The following is a 17,910-nucleotide window of genomic DNA, read 5'->3' on the forward strand; positions in this document are numbered from 1 at the left end:
TATCTTTAGGATTCGCGTCAATTAGGGTGTCTGTTCCCTAATTCTTAGATTACCAGACTATATAAAAAGGGGCATATTCGATTTCGATAATTCAACCATAGAATGTAGTTTCACGTACTTGTGTCTATTTTTTAAATCATTTATAAAACCTGCATGTATTCTCATCCCAAAAATATTAGATTTTAAAAGTGGGACTATAACTCACTTTCACAGATTTTTACTTCGTCGGAAAGTAAGACTTGGCCACTGGTTGATTCACGAACCTATAACAATATATACATATATATATCAAAGTATGTTCAAAATATATTTACAACACTTTTAATATATTTTGATGTTTTAAGTTTATTAAGTCAGCTGTCCTCGTTAGTAACCTACAACTAGTTGTCCACAGTTAGATGTACAGAAATAAATCGATAAATATTATCTTGAATCAATCCACGACCCAGTGTATACGTATCTCAGTATTGATCACAACTCAAACTATATATATTTTGGAATCAACCTCAACCCTGTATAGCTAACTCCAACATTCACATATAGAGTGTCTATGGTTGTTCCGAAATATATATAGATGTGTCGACATGATAGGTCGAAACATTGTATACGTGTCTATGGTATCTCAAGATTACATAATATACAATACAAGTTGATTAAGTTATGGTTGGAATAGATTTGTTACCAATTTTCACGTAGCTAAAATGAGAAAAATTATCCAATCTTGTTTTACCCATAACTTCTTCATTTTAAATCCGTTTTGAGTGAATCAAATTGCTATGGTTTCATATTGAACTCTATTTTATGAATATAAATAGAAAAAGTATAGGTTTATAGTCGGAAAAATAAGTTACAAGTCGTTTTTGTAAAGGTAGTCATTTCAGTCGAAAGAACGACGTCTAGATGACCATTTTAGAAAACATACTTCCACTTTGAGTTTAACCATAATTTTTGGATATAGTTTCAAGTTCATAATAAAAATCATTTTCTCAGAATAACAACTTTTAAATCAAAGTTTATCATAGTTTTTAATTAACTAACCCAAAACAGCCCGCGGTGTTACTACGACGGCGTAAATCCGGTTTTACGGTGTTTTTCGTGTTTCCAGGTTTTAAATCATTAAGTTAGCATATCATATAGATATAGAACATGTGTTTAGTTGATTTTAAAAGTCAAGTTAGAAGGATTAACTTTTGTTTGCGAACAAGTTTAGAATTAACTAAACTATGTTCTAGTGATTACAAGTTTAAACCTTCGAATAAGATAGCTTTATATGTATGAATCGAATGATGTTATGAACATCATTACTACCTTAAGTTCCTTGGATAAACCTACTGGAAAAGAGAAAAATGGATCTAGCTTCAACGGATCCTTGGATGGCTCGAAGTTCTTGAAGCAAAATCATGACACGAAAACAAGTTCAAGTAAGATCATCACTTGAAATAAGATTGTTATAGTTATAGAAATTGAACCAAAGTTTGAATATGATTATTACCTTGTATTAGAATGATAATCTACTGTAAGAAACAAAGATTTCTTGAGGTTGGATGATCACCTTACAAGATTGGAAGTGAGCTAGCAAACTTGAAAGTATTCTTGATTTTATGTAACTAGAACTTGTAGAATATATGAAGAACACTTAGAACTTGAAGATAGAACTTGAGAGAGATCAATTAGATGAATAAAATTGAAGAATTAAAGTGTTTGTAGGTGTTTTTGGTCATTGGTGTATGGATTAGATATAAAGGATATGTAATTTTGTTTTCATGTAAATAAGTCATGAATGATTACTCATATTTTTGTAATTTTATGAGATATTTCATGCTAGTTGCCAAATGATGGTTCCCACATGTGTTAGGTGACTCACATGGGCTGCTAAGAGCTGATCATTAGAGTGTATATACCAATAGTACATACATCTAAAAGCTGTGTATTGTACGAGTACGAATACGGGTGCATACGAGTAGAATTGTTGATGAAACTGAACGAGGATGTAATTGTAAGCATTTTTGTTAAGTAGAAGTATTTTGATAAGTGTATTGAAGTCTTTCAAAATTGTATAAATACATATTAAAACACTACATGTATATACATTTTAACTGAGTCGTTAAGTCATCGTTAGTCGTTACATGTAAGTGTTGTTTTGAAACCTTTAGGTTAACGATCTTGTTAAATGTTGTTAACCCAACGTTTATAATATCAAATGAGATTTTAAATTATTATATTATCATAATATTATCATGTATGAATATCTCTTAATATGATATATATACATTAAATGTCTTTACAACGATAATCGTTACATATATGTCTCGTTTAAAAATCATTAAGTTAGTAGTCTTGTTTTTACATATGTAGTTCATTGTTAATATACTTAATGATATGTTTACTTATCATAGTATCATGTTAACTATATATATATCCATATATATGTCATCATATAGTTTTTACAAGTTTTAACGTTCGTGAATCACCGGTCAACTTGGGTGGTCAATTGTCTATATGAAACATATTTCAATTAATCAAGTCTTAACAAGTTTGATTGCTTAACATGTTGGAAACATTTAATCATGTAAATATCAATCTCAATTAATATATATAAACATGGAAAGTTCGGGTCACTACATTAAACAGCCGCCGTGTTGTTGTTACAACCTTCTATCTTCTTTCTGTTTGAATACAATCGTAAACTCACCCATCACCTCACCTAAATATATATACCCGACTGTTTTCAGTTTACTTGCGGATCCCTTTCGAACTCAAACCAAAACACCCATCAATGTTTAGACCATCACCTTTATTTAACCCATCAACATTATCGACCAGGATATTGCCTTTTAATCATCACCAACACCGCCATTAAACTGCTGCAAACTTCCTGTGTTGTCTGGTTACTATTCTGGCTAAACCCAATACCAACATCACTGCTACTGCTGCGTTGTTCTTTTCATATCTTTCTGTTTCTTCATGAACCTCAAAATCATCACGTTGCCACTCCCTACTGCGTGCTGTTTTAGTCAAACCACAACCATCGAAAAACCGTTGAAGAGGATGATGAACAATAACGATTACTACTGTTTCTATCATCTCCTCTATCTCTACTACAAGTTTTGTTACAGTGACGAGAAGAAGATGATAAAACAAGATGGTGAGGATTCGTTGATGATGTTGACGATTCTACGAACAATGGTGAAACAGTGAACTATATTACCTGATAATTCGATACAAGATATAAACGAAGATGATGATAAAAAGTAAGCACGATGAGAAGATGATGATCATGAAGGGGATCGAGTTTGATAAATAAAGATGATGATACGGTGTCGATGATGATAATGTTTAGGTTTTCCTTCGGCTGCTATATTTTTTTTTGTTGAGTCAGACAAACCAAAGAACTCGCACACATATTTGTTTTACGGGATTATTTGTATTTATGGACTGCAAAGTTTTTTTTTCATCATGGGCTGTGTATTGCTTTTAACGTTGGGCCAAAAACTGATATTACAATTGGGCTGTGACATTTGTTTTGTATCTGGGCTTCCATGTATCTGTTGGACCGAAGGGGTTAAGTAAAATATAATTGGGTTGCTTATTATATTAGAAAGACAAAAATGGATTAGTGGTTATGGGTGTTGCTGGTTAGCGAGGGGTCTCGGGTTCAATTCTCACTCGGTGCATTCTTTTTATTCAAGACTTTTAAAGGTAGTCTTTCTTTTAAAAATTATTATTATTATTGTTATTATGATTATATTGTTATTGTTATTGCTATTATCAATAATTACAATTGTTAGTGATATTATACATAATAAGATTAAAAATATAATTAGTATTATTATTAATATCATTATATCATTACTAGATTTATCATTAAATATTATTAGTATCATCATTAACCTTAGTATTAGTTTATGTATGATTTATGAAATTATTACTACTAACGTTATCATTTTAAGTATCGTTATTAATATTATGATTAGTTATTATTATTGTTGATATTGTTAATATTATAGTTAGTAGTAATAATATCATATTTAAATTTATAAGTATTAGACATGTAATTAACATTAGTATTATTAAGATTATAAATATGTATTAATCGTATAACAATTTGTATATAAATGTTCATAAATGACAAGTTAGATATCTTCAAAATAATACTAATATGAGATAAACATAACTACATATATAATAAACATTTTTGGATAGATACACAAACTAAATAAGTATAATATATAATTTAAGATATAATATATAAATGTGTTCGAATACGATTATATATATATTAATATACCAACAAATGATATAGGTTCGTGAATCTGAGGCCAACCCTACACTTATTCAATGTCGTCATATGTATTTTTACTACAAAATACAGTAGGTGAGTTCATTTGCTCCCTTTTTCTCTTTATATTTTTGGGCTGAGAATATATGCACTGTTTTAAAGACTGTTTTACAATATTTATATGCGTGAGTTTCATTTGCCTTTTTACCCTTTATATTTTTGGGACTGAGAATACATGCGCTTTTATAAATATTTGACGAAATAGACACAAGTAATTGAAACTACATTCTATGGTTAAATTATCGAAATCGAATATGCCCCTTTTTATTAAAGTCTGGTAATCTAAGAATTAGGGAACAGACACCCTAATTGACGCGAATCCTAAAGATAGATCTATTGGGCCTAACAAACCCCATCCAAAGTACCAGATGCTTTAGTACTTCGAAATTTATATCATGTCCGAAGGAGGATCCTGGAATGATGGGGATATTCTTATATGTATCTAGTTAATGTCGGTTACCAGGTGTTCAATCCATATGAATGATATTTTTGTCTCTATGCATGGGACGTATGTTTATGAGAAATGGAAATATGAAATCTTGTGGTCTATTAAAATTATGAAATGATTATTTAAGCTAAACTAATGAACTCACCAACCTTTTTGGTTGACACTTGAAAGCATGTTTATTCTCAGGTACGAAAGAAATCTTCGCTGTGCATTTGATCATTTTAAAGATATTACTTGGAGTCATTCATGACATATTTCAAAAGACGTTGTATTCGAGTCGTTGAGTTTATCAAGATCATTATTAAGTCAATTATAGCTGGATATATTATGAAATGGTATGCATGTCTGTCAACTCTAGATGTAATGAAAGATTGTCTTTTCAAAACGAATGCAATGTTTGTAAAATGTATCATATAGAGGTCAAGTACCTCGCGATGTAATCAACTGTTGTGAATCGTTTATAATCGATATGGACTTCGTCCGGATAGATTAGGACGGGTCCTTTCATCTGGTACATCTACATCAAGTGAAACAGTGAATTCCAGATTCAAATACAATCATGGAATATTCTTTAAGAATCAGGAGCAAAGATTATTGTTGGGAGTAGAACATGATTTTATAACGTTACGAAACACATTCATCGAAGAAAATGCTTACAAGATCTTCCGCATCAATGAATTACCAAGGAGTAAAAGGTTTACTTATATAGGTTCACGATTGCTTCCAGCAAGTGAAAGGAATTGGTATGAGTTTATGTGGAGGAAACATATCAACAAAGATGAAGATGATTTGTGGCTTCAAAGAAAATATCGTATTTCAGAAGTGTTGAATATTACTCGAGTCGGAGTAGAGATAAGCGAAAAGAAAGATGTCATCAGTCAGTTCCACGTTATCAGAGAAGATGAGAAAGAGTACAAGTTCACTGAAACAGATTTTCATAATCTAGATATGCTTGACATCATTCACATCTACAACTACCTCAGTATCATCACCATACGACCTTTTGCTAAGGCTCAAGCTTTGGAAGCTGTGAAAAGATACATGATGGAGACAATAGAACTGGTGAGACGTGAAGACTTTCAAATAGGTCTCGAAGCAAAAAGGAAAAAGATTCAAATTACGTGTCCGAATCAATTTACAGAGGGACTGAAGGATATGAGGATGTTTCAAATGCAATTCGAACCCGAAGGGTTTGTTTTTGTAAATTCTCAAAAAGAAAAGGTGTTCATTCGTACTGAAGAGCTAAACAAATATTCAGATGGAACACTTAAGGCTGCACTGAAGTATCTTAAGATTCATCAAAGCAAGTTCCATGACATTGACATGATAATGGGTCTTGGAGAATTCATAAAGCATATAAGAGATCATCTGAAACTCCGGGTTCGTACAAGACAGTTTGAGATACTTCGTGGACAGAGAAAGAGAAGATATTTCAAGGAAATGGATGAATATCCATTATATGAGGGAGATCCAAGAAAAGCGTGGGGTGTCTGGAAACCTTCTAAGCAAATTTCAGAAAATCAAGTAGAAGTTTCAAAACCAGATGGCACACGATGGAAACTAACGTTTGGACCTCTCAAGATTACAAAATAGGATTATGTTGTAAAGTTCACATTTAACACTAAGGGGGAGATTGTTAGGACCCCGAAGTTGTATAGTGTTAATGTGAAATAAGCTTAATTGAAGGTTCCTTAGAAGAGGGCTATATAAGGAACCTAAGTAGTCCTAATTAGATAGCCATTGCATTGTAACTGAGTTCTAGAAGCTGTGGAATGTAATTGTACCGATTCTCTCTAATACCGAGTCTCATGCTTACATACCAAATCTCTCTTTATCTTATCATTTCTCTCAATCTCAACATGATCTGACCTATCAATGACTTACTTTAATATAATCACGTTGATCAAGTGTCATTATATTATACTAACTCATGCTTCAGTTCCCAGCACTACTTCAAAAACCTTCTTATTTTAAATTCGAAGGTTTACAGAATATAGAAACTAAAACAGTTTCCTTTTATGATATAACACAGATAGCGCGGAGAGATAATTAATATTGGACGAGAATATTTATGAAGGTATCTTCAGAAATATTGAGGATATTAATAATGAAAGATACGATAATATCTTTGAATTTTTGAATCAAATTGTGATGAAGAATTTCATTCACGATAATTTAGAGTGATTAAGGAGCAAGGTATTCGTTAAAGATTTCATCAGAAACAAAATCATTAGGATTCTTTTATGTATAAGATTAGTCCTTGTTCAGAGTCTCTTTCATGATTTGCTCAATTCATTTTTCAGTATCCAAATCTTTGAGCTTTTTCAACACTTCATTCTTTATCATCAAACTTTTGACTGTTTAAACAGTCTTCAGTTTGCGCTGCTTCATCAGCTTTTTCAGAACTCAAAAAACTGATTCATAGGCTAGAGCGCTTTTCAGAAATTCAGAATTTAAGTTCGTAAATCCAGGAGATTATATATATATATATATAATTGTTGTCGTAGAATCGCTGAGAAATTTGAGATTATCGATAGATGCCTCCCGGTATTTAGTATGGTAATTATCGTTACAAGATGCGGATGAGTATATGATAGGGTTTCGATAAATATAATAATTTTTCAGAAAGTCAATAATCAACGAAGTTGTTGGTAAGTATACTGCTAACGATGACAAAAGGGCAATCGTATACATCAAGGTAATAATAAGACTAGTACGATTGAAAAGTTGAAGTCACCTTGTTGGAGCTGTGACAAAATTAGCTACTTTGGAAAAGAACTGCAAAGTTATTTTGAGTAATAATAACACTAAAGGAATTAGCACAGCTACGTGTTAAACGTTTACTCAGTTTTTGAGAGTTTTTCAGGTGCATAATTATATGCATCAATCTTTTCTTCCGTAGATGAAGTGCGGTTGGTTCATCCTCTCGATTGAGGTGTTTTCAAGAATCATGAAAGGTTTGAACGCAGATTGTAATCGTCAAGATACAAACGAGGTTTAAGATGAAATCTAGTGGCAAACTTGAAGAAATGTTTAGTTTCATATGTTATAATCAATATTTTAATTCATTTTAAATTATCCAATGTTATTAGTCCACAGTCGATAGTCCACAGTTAACAGTCCAATAATTCATATATAGTTTAATGTATAATATTCGAATTAATTAATACGTATCGTGACCCGTGTACATGTCTCAGACTCGATCACAACTCAAAGTATATATATTATTTGAGAATCAACCTCAACCTTGTATAGCTAACTCAAGCATTACTGCATATAGAGTGTTTATGGTTATTCCAAATAATATATATAGATGCGTCGATATGATATGTCAAAACCTTGTACACGTGTCCCGATATTTAAAGTGCGTAAAATAAATAACAGAAATTAAATGACGATAAATAAAATTGCGAGAATTTAAATTGCGATAAATAAATTGCGATAATTAAAATGTAATACAGAATTAACAGTTAGCTAGGAACAGTTAGCTAGGAACAGTTAGCTAGGAATAATTAGCGTGGATTCTTAACAGAATTTCTCATAGTTAATTTGTTTGTTTCTAACAAATTTTATTTGTCAAATGTTTTCTTCATTATGCCACTTGTTGGATTCTGATAAGTCAAAATCTAAATATGAAATTGAATGAAAATGGTTATTCTGTTGTGAATGGATGTGTATCTCTGTGGATATAAGTAGGATAGTAAATGACTGTTGAATCAGATTCGAAGAATGTACAGTATAATTTATTAAAGTGAAATCTAAATATTCCTCGGGTATTACCTACCCGTTAAAATATTTTCATCATTAACAGTTTATACGAAATAATTTTTTATTACAATCTTTATGAAAATATATATTTTCTTCAGATGTAATCATGGATTTAATGAGTTAATATAATATTAATCTCATTTACTTTTCGGTTTGAGCTAGAATAAGTAATCTCTAAAACTTTTAGAAACCACATATTCTTCGCAGAATATTTCTTCAATGAAGTTATGAATCAATACTTCATCGTTGATTCTTATTAGTACTCATTGGTATCTATGGTGCGTACGACGTTGATGCTTGTGGAACAGATTGTAAAGTTGAGGTTTACGACGCGATTGTGGTTGGGGTAGCAATGGTACTGTTGGCGTTGATGATGGTGGTACTGGTTATGCTGATGGTGCTGCTGCTGGTGTTTGTAACCTTTGCACCATATTCTCCAAAGCCACTACCCGAGCGCGAAGCTCGTTGACTTCTTCTATTACACCGGGGTGATTGTCGGTTCGGACGAGCGGATAAATAAAATCTAGAATTTGATGTAGTATATAATCGTGACGAAATACTCTGGAAATGAGAGAGAAAATGGTGTTTCGGACAGGTTCGCCGGTAAGTGCTTCAGGTTCTTCGCCAAGAGGGGAATGTGCGGGATGGAAGGGATCACCTTCTTCTTGTCTCCAATGATTAAGTAGGCTACGAACCCATCCCCAATTCATCCAGAATAGATGATGGCTAATTGGTTGATCCATTCCGATTACACTATCTTCGGAGCTCGAGTCGAAATCCATAACGGAATAGTTGTCGGAATCTAAGGAATTTGAACTAGTTGCGAGTTCCGTCTTGTACGGTTAGATAAAGGGTTTCGATACGAAATGATTTTCGGATATCGGATGATATTCTAATTAAATAGAATACCTGTATATAGTACAGAAGATCCCATAGAATACGGAGAAATTTGCGGAATATGTCAGGCAAAGTCTACTGTAACAGATACGCTAAGATATGATTCAGCAGATACGATAAGATATGAATTTTTGTCTATACACTATTCATGCAATCAATGCAGTAAGATGCGTATAAACTTAAGATGATAAGCAGGCAATTTCCTAAGGATGATAAGTAGATAATTTTCGACACAAAATGATAAGCAAAACTTTTGACATGCAGACACGGTCGCTAAGACCACCGCTCTGATACCACCTATAGTGACCCGTCCTAATCCATCTGGACGAATATATTACATTTGGTTACATCGCGAGGTACTTGACCTCTAAATGATACATTTTACAAACATTGCATTCGTTTTTAAAAGTCAAACTTTCATTTACATCGAAAGTTGACGGCATGCATACCATTTCATAATATATCCAACTATAATTGACTTAGTAATAATATTGATGAACTCAACGACTCGAATGCAACAACTTTTGAAATATGTCATGAATGACTCCAAGTAATATCTCTAGAATGAGCAAATGCACGGCGGAAGATTTCTTTCATACCTGAGAATAAACATGCTTTAAAGTGTCAACCAAAAGGTTGGTGAGTTCATAAGTTTATCGTAAACAATAAAATTCATTATTTTGATAGACCACAAGATTCAAATACAATACACCTATCTCGTGTATGAAACCATTTTTCATAAATCTTAGTAACCGTACACATATCTCGTGTACAAAAGTATCATACACATAACCTATGTATAAAATCATTCTCTCGATACATAACATTCACTTTTCATTCATTGCTTGGCTTGGTAACCGATCTTAACATATAATGCGCATCAATAATATCCCCAAAACAGAACATCTCGTATGTATAATATATAAACCTCGAAGTACTAAACACCACGCCCACTAGCCCTTCCGTCTAGTGAACATTCTGGGTGGGGGTGTTAAACCCGGTAGCTACCTTTAGGATTCGCGTGAATTAGTGCTATACCCGATTCTAATTCTTAGGTTACCAAGCAATAATAATCAGGGGAAATATTCATAACAATTAGTGGCAATTATCACGTCCAACTAATTCAATAATAATCCACTGAACTTCTGTCTGCATAATAATTCATTCGAGGAATGTTTTGCTTGTGTATATCTCGTCAAACATTTATAAAAGCATTTCATGTATTCGCAGTTCAAAATATATTTCAAAAGCATTTAATAAAGCAGTTATAAAAATAGCGCATGTATTCTCAGTCCCAAAAATGTAAAGAGTAAAAGGGAATCAAATGAACACACAATACTGTATTTTGTAGTAAAAATACATATGACGACATGGAACAAGTGTAGGGTTGACCTTGGATTCATGAACCTATATCATTTGTATATTTATTAATATACATGGTTGTAATCGAACAATTATATATATATTTATTAGTGATATCATTTTTATATTAATAATTTATAGGTTTCATTTTTTGTTTAAATATATTCAGTTCATATATTTTAAATAAATAAAGGTATTAATATAGTTAAGTTATGTATATTAAATATATCTTTATATGAAAATCATTTGTTTGTGAAATTATTAATTATGATAATATTAATATTAGTAATAATAATGATATTTTATAATAATAATGATAAAGGTGATAATAATAGTGTTAATAATGATATTAATAATGATAATAATACTGATAATATTCATAATACTTAATTAATAATAATAATAACATTCATACTTAATAATAATAATAATAATAATAATAATAATAATAATAATAATAATAATAATAATAATAATAATAATAATAATAATAATAATAATAATAATAATAATAATAACATTTATAATACTTGTAATAATAATTGTAATGCTAGTTATAATTAATACTAGTAATATTACTAACAATAATAATAATGACAATAATAATAGTAATGATAATTATAAAAAAATAAGGATAAGGAGTATGCCCTCTTATAAAGCTTTTTATAAAAAGAATGCCCCAAACGAGACTTGAACCCGCGACCTCTCGTATAGCACAAACACTCTTAACCATTACTCCATCTATGCTTTCCTTGATTACAACCGTATATATATTTATTTAGCATATACCCATTGCCTATCTCCCCATTCTTATAACCAAACCTCTCGGCAACAATAATTACCATCACGGCCCAACACTTAAACATGTAAACGGACCTCTGAATAAAAAAAAAACAGGATCACGATGGCCCAACAAGAATCAAGTACACAGCCCAACTTAGGAATTTAAATGGGTTTCGATCCAGACTATCAATTGTCCAAAAGTTCAACCTGATCCAAAGAAAAATACAATGGTACGATCTGTTGGGTTTTGAACGGCAGTGGAGTAAATAAAAATTGGTTTTTGTTTTCTTCCTTGTTCCCTCATCATAACGTCATTCTCCATTATCATCATCACCGAAACTTTAACTAGATAAATATCTAAGTAAAGTCATAAGTATCATCTCCTTTATTATCAATTTATCTTTATCATATTCAATCTAATATCCAAAAAGCAGAAACATCACATGAATCAATTTACCACTTATCATCATCATCATTCCATTTATATCATCCTTCTCGTTTAATATGCGTGAGTGTGTTTTGAATTACAAGAGAAACAGTAACTGCAGGAGCAAACCAATATAGTAGCAGCAAAAATAGATTATGTGGGTTACCTGGTGTTGTAGGATGGCTGTGTTCGATCAACGAAGAGAAAAGAAAAACGCAGGTGGTGATAGCCGGTCATTAACAGAAGACCATACTAGTTTGTAGTTTATAAAGTTCTTGTGGTGATTAATTGGGTTTCAAACGGTGATGGTCGTCATTGGTGATTTTGGATGGTTTAATGGTTGTCGAGAAAGAGGGAGATGGTGGGTTTGGTTTAAAGTGGTGGTGATGTCTTGAACAAGAAGAAGGTGGTTCGATTTGGATGTACATGGTGTAAACAAATAGCGGTTCTTTGATTATGTTTAAACTGAACTAGAAAAAGAAATGTGAAGGCTGCAGCTGCAGCTAATCACACAGCAGTTTGTAGTCGAGATTCGTAGGAAGAAAAGATATGAGGATGATTTATAGCTGCATCAGAAACAGGAACTATAACGAAGGTGTGTTGGGTTTGTTTAATCGTGGGTTTCCCTCAACAGAAGTAGTAAACAGATACATGTGTCGACATTAGGGTTTTCGAGTAATATTAAAAATATTGATGATGATCATGGTAGTTTACGAACTGAGTAGAAAATGGGTTAGTTATTGTATTCGGTTAGCAATGGTGATGGTTCGTGGGGATATTTTAAAGAGTGTTCGTTGTTTATCACAAAGGAATATAATCCAACAGATATTGTTCGGATGTTTATATTGATGAACCAACAATATTGTTGATTGTTGAAGTATCCATATAAACGATTAGTTGTTGTTGATGTTGATCTTGGATCGTGACTGAAGTACAATAGAAAAATAGCAGGATAGATGGAGATGATGGCTTGCGGGTGTCGACTTGGTGCCGGTAGTGATTGTTTGCAATGATTGTGGGTTGTCATCAACGATGGGTGGTGGTTTGTAGGTTAAAAGATCATTGATTAGAAACAGAAATAAAGAAGTGGTGGATTTTTAGATATTGAATTTTGATAATTATGTGCTCATCTCCATTTGTTGTATTCGTATAAATATAATCATATATATGATTATGATATGATTTGGGATGAAAGAAAGCAAGACACATTAACATAAGAATGTGATGGTTCTCTGGCAGTGATCAAGGTGGTTATTGTATACTTTTCTATCTCTCTGCCATCTTATGTATGTATATAAAAAATATAGAGAACAATGAAAGATATAACAGATATGATAGATTGATAAACGAAGAAAAATATTAAATCAGGTCCCATGATTGAATGTAAAAGTTGCTTTAAATTTGTCTTGTGAATTTCAATTGTTTTGTAGTTAAGATTTGTAGATAGGGAGATATTCGATCATACCATCGAACAACAATTTAAAAGTAGAATATGATGGGAAACTGATTTCCATTATTAATCTATTTTTATAATTATTATTAATAATCAGTAATTATAAATTTATGAAATAACAATTTTAATATTAACTATAATAGTATTTATTAATAATAATATTAATAATGATATTAATAATTATAATATTAAGGATAGTGGTAATAAGTTGTTTTATAATAATAACAATAATTATAAGAATTTTAGTACTTTTAGTAACACTAATAATATTAATAATACTATTAATGATCAAGATAAATAATAATAATCATATTAATATAACAAATTGAATGTGTCAAATTTCATATCTATACTTTATATATAATAATATTTATCATTACGTCGTATATTATTTTATTTTACATATTTATTTTTAGCAGTTAAGTAGCATTCTTATTTCAAATCATATTTCAAATTAAAATATATATATATACATATTTATATTTATATATATATATATATATATATATATATATATATATATATATAAGTATATATATCTATTAACAAAAAGTTGTTCGTGAATCGTCGGGAATAGTCAAAGGTTAAATGAATTCATGTAAACAGTTCAAAATTTTGAGACTCATTATAACAGACTTTGCTTATCGGGTCGAAATCATAATTAAATTAAGTTTAAATTTGATCGGAAATTTCCGGGTCGTCACAGAGACCCGAAAGCGTAACTTTGAGGTGGACGCTAAGTTCGAGGCTCTTGAGAGCGTGGTTCGTGGTTTGAAGACGGAGTTGGAGGATGTGAAGGGAAAGTTGAGGAAGTATGAGACTACTGACGAGCCTCATACCGGCCCAGCTTATCACACCCGCTCCCAGCAGATATGATGTGATGATATCATGATTGATTATTTATTTCATAAGACTTAATGTCCTTTTATACATTCATTTTGGGGTGATGTACGGCGTTTTCCCGAGGATTTTATTAAGGATTTTGTTATGGGATATTTTTCATTTATGTATGGATGGTTATTTCTTTATGACATCTGTTATCATTATCATATTTTATTCCCGATGTTGTAACTCTTGGCATGTTATATTATGCGTAATATAGTTCATGTATGTTAGGTGCTATGTATGTTGTATGATTTCTATCATAAAGTATGTATGCATGTGGTGGCTATTTCTATAACAATCATAACTATTATGTTATTACTCATAGTGTTTATTGACTATTATTTTAATGGTTAATCTTTTCGTGTTCGATCTATTCCTTTATAACACTGGTATTATTCTTAGTACTAACGGTTGTGTTATTATGTTTTGAAGATCACGCCTCCCCGCGAGTCCAACGAAGCCCGTATGCAACGACTTATCTCCGAAGGAATAGCAGCTGCTATGGCAGCTAATGTTAATGCTAATGCTAATAACAATAACCAGGTGGGATGCTCCCACAAAACGTTCATGGCAAGTCGTCCACAAGAATTTAGTGGCACTGAAGGACCCATTGGACTTAATCGTTGGTTTGAGAAGATTGAGTCTATTTTTAGGGTTAGCCGAGTCCGTGATGAAGACAAGGTTAGTTTTGCAAGCTGCACTCTTAAAGTTAGTGCATTAACTTGGTGGAACAACTTGGTTAGTAGTTTGGGTAATGATATGGCGTATGGTTTGACATGGAACAACTTTAAAGAGAGAATGATCACTCGTTATCGTCCCCGGGGTGAACTTAAGAAGTTAGAAGCCGAGCTTAAGAACTTAAAGATGAAGGGCACTGAATTAGATGCCTATGAGCAAAGGTTCTTCAAGTTGACTTTGTTGTGTCCAAATGTTTATGCGGATGAGAATCTTAAGATTGAAGCTTTTATTGATGGGTTATCTGAGAAAATTGAGCATGGAGTTGAGTCTAGTGAGCCCCAGACTATTGAAGCTGCTATGTCTATGGCTCACAAACTTAATGATAAGATTTTGAGGAGAAGTAATGCTGCTGTGACCGATGCCAGTGAGGAAGTTGTTAAAAAGGCTGATAATGGGAAAAGGAAGTGGGATAATAACTGCAACCAGAACCAAGGTCGACAGAATAAACAAGATACTTCTGGCTCTAATAACCGAAATCAGTGTGTGTGTCCTCGATGTTTTAAGGCTCATGATGGTTACTGTACGGTTCCTTGTAAGAGGTGTTCCAAGCAGGGACACATTGCCAAAGATTGTACGGTGCTTATGCCGGGTTCTGATACTCCTACTGCAGGTGGTGGTAATAATGCTAGTCATAATGGTGGTAATGGTAATGGGAAGCCGAGAAATGGTGGTAATCAGAGAGTTTGTTATGAATGCGGTAAGCCGGGGCATTTCCATGATGCCTGCCCTAACAAGAAGACTACTGAGAATGCACGTGGAAGAGCATTCAACATTAACGCTAGGGATGCTGAGGAAGATCCTAACCTTGTTACAGGTACGTTCTCGGTCAACGATTTATCAGTTTATATACTATTTGATTCGGGGGCTGATTTGAGTTTTGTGTCGAATAAATTAAGTCCAAAAATCAAAACTTCGTTAACTCCTCTAGACAATACTTATGTTGTAGAGATAGCTAATGGTAAAGTGCTTACTGCTAAGACTGTGTATCGTAAATGTAACATTAATTTGGCTGGTAGAGATTTTGAGATAGATTTGATACCGATTGACCTAGGCAGTTTTGATGTTGTTATTGGTATGGATTGGTTGTCTACGAATCATGCTGAGGTTGTGTGTTATGAAAAAGCTGTTCGTGTTACTAATGTGGTTAGAGAGCCGCTGATGGTTTTTGGGGATACGAAATGCAGACAGTTAAACCTTATTAGCCGTTTGAAAGTTCATAAACTTCTTCGCAAAGTCTGTCATGCTATTCTAGCCCATGTTGTTGATTCTGGTAGAGAAGTGAAGAGCGTTGGTGATGTTCATATTATTAGAGATTTTCCCGAGGTATTTCCCGAAGATTTACCTGGCCTTCCGCCACAACGCGCGGTAGAATTTCAAATCGATCTTGTTCACGGTGCTGCTCCTGTAGCACGTGCTCCTTACCGACTTGCGCCTTCCGAACTTCAAGAATTGTCGAGTCAACTTCGTGAGTTGTTAGACAAAGGTTTTATTCGTCCTAGTTCCTCCCCTTGGGGAGCTCCTGTCCTGTTTGTTAATAAGAAAGATGGTTCGTTTCGTTTGTGTATTGATTATCGTGAATTGAACAAGCTTACAGTTAAAAACCGTTACCCTCTTTCAAGAATTGATGATCTGTTCGATCAGCTTCAAGGTTCGTCTGTTTATTCTAAAATCGATCTTCATTTCGGTTATCATCAACTGCGTGTTAAAGAATCTGATGTTCCAAAAACTGCTTTTCGCACCCGTTACGGTCACTACAAATTCCTTGTTATGCCATTCGGATTGACAAATGCACATGCTGTGTTCATGGACCTCATGAACCGTGTGTGCAGATCGTATCTGGACAAATTTGTTATTGTATTCATCGACGACATCCTTATTTATTCTAAAAGTGATGAAGAGCATGAAGAACAATTGAAGTTGGTGCTTGATTTGTTGAGGAAAGAAGAGTTGTACGCTAAGTTCTCTAAGTGTGCTTTCTGGTTAAGAGAAGTTTAATTCCTTGGACATATCGTTAGTAAACAGGGAATACAAGTTGATCCTGCCAAGATAGAGGCAATTGAGAAGTGGGAAATCCCGAAGACTCCTACTCAGGTTCGTCAGTTTCTAGGGTTGGTAGGTTATTATCGAAGGTTCATTCAAGATTTATCTCGTATAGCGAAACCTCTGACTGCTTTAACGCACAAGGGGAAGAAGTATGAGTGGAAGAATGAACAAGAGACTGCTTTTCAAACTTTGAAGAAGAAGTTGACTACCGCTCCGATATTGTCACTACCTGAGGGTAATGATGATTTTGTCGTCTATTGTGATGCATCGCGTCAGGGCTTTGGTTGTGTTTTGATGCAACGTAAGAAAGTTATTGCGTACGCGTCATGTAACATCCCGCGTTTTTCCGTTAAATTTATTTTAACACCGTCTTTTTTTTAAAAAAAAAAATAATATCTTTCGTCATTTAATTTGGCATCTTTCGTTAACTAACGTTCATAATATTCTCGTTATCTAATTATAAAGTCATCCGTTACTCGAACGTTTTTAAAATATTCGTTTGGTTAATTCACGCACCCGCAACCGAACTCGAGGGACTAGTTTCGCCAAGGGAGCAAAGATGTGACTAGCTTTTGACTAGTCAACACCCACCTCCCCATTCCTTTCCATTTTCATTTTCATTTTCTTTTAACACTTTCAAGAATTCTCTCAAATCTTCAAACAAGGAATCATCATCCATTTTAAATTGATCAAGCTTCAATCCAAACAAATTACATATTTGGAATCCTTGCATCTTCCTCTTCGATTTCATACCAACCTCATCTCGT

Source organism: Rutidosis leptorrhynchoides, chromosome 2, assembly GCF_046630445.1.
Source record: "Rutidosis leptorrhynchoides isolate AG116_Rl617_1_P2 chromosome 2, CSIRO_AGI_Rlap_v1, whole genome shotgun sequence".
NCBI lineage: Eukaryota > Viridiplantae > Streptophyta > Magnoliopsida > Asterales > Asteraceae > Rutidosis > Rutidosis leptorrhynchoides.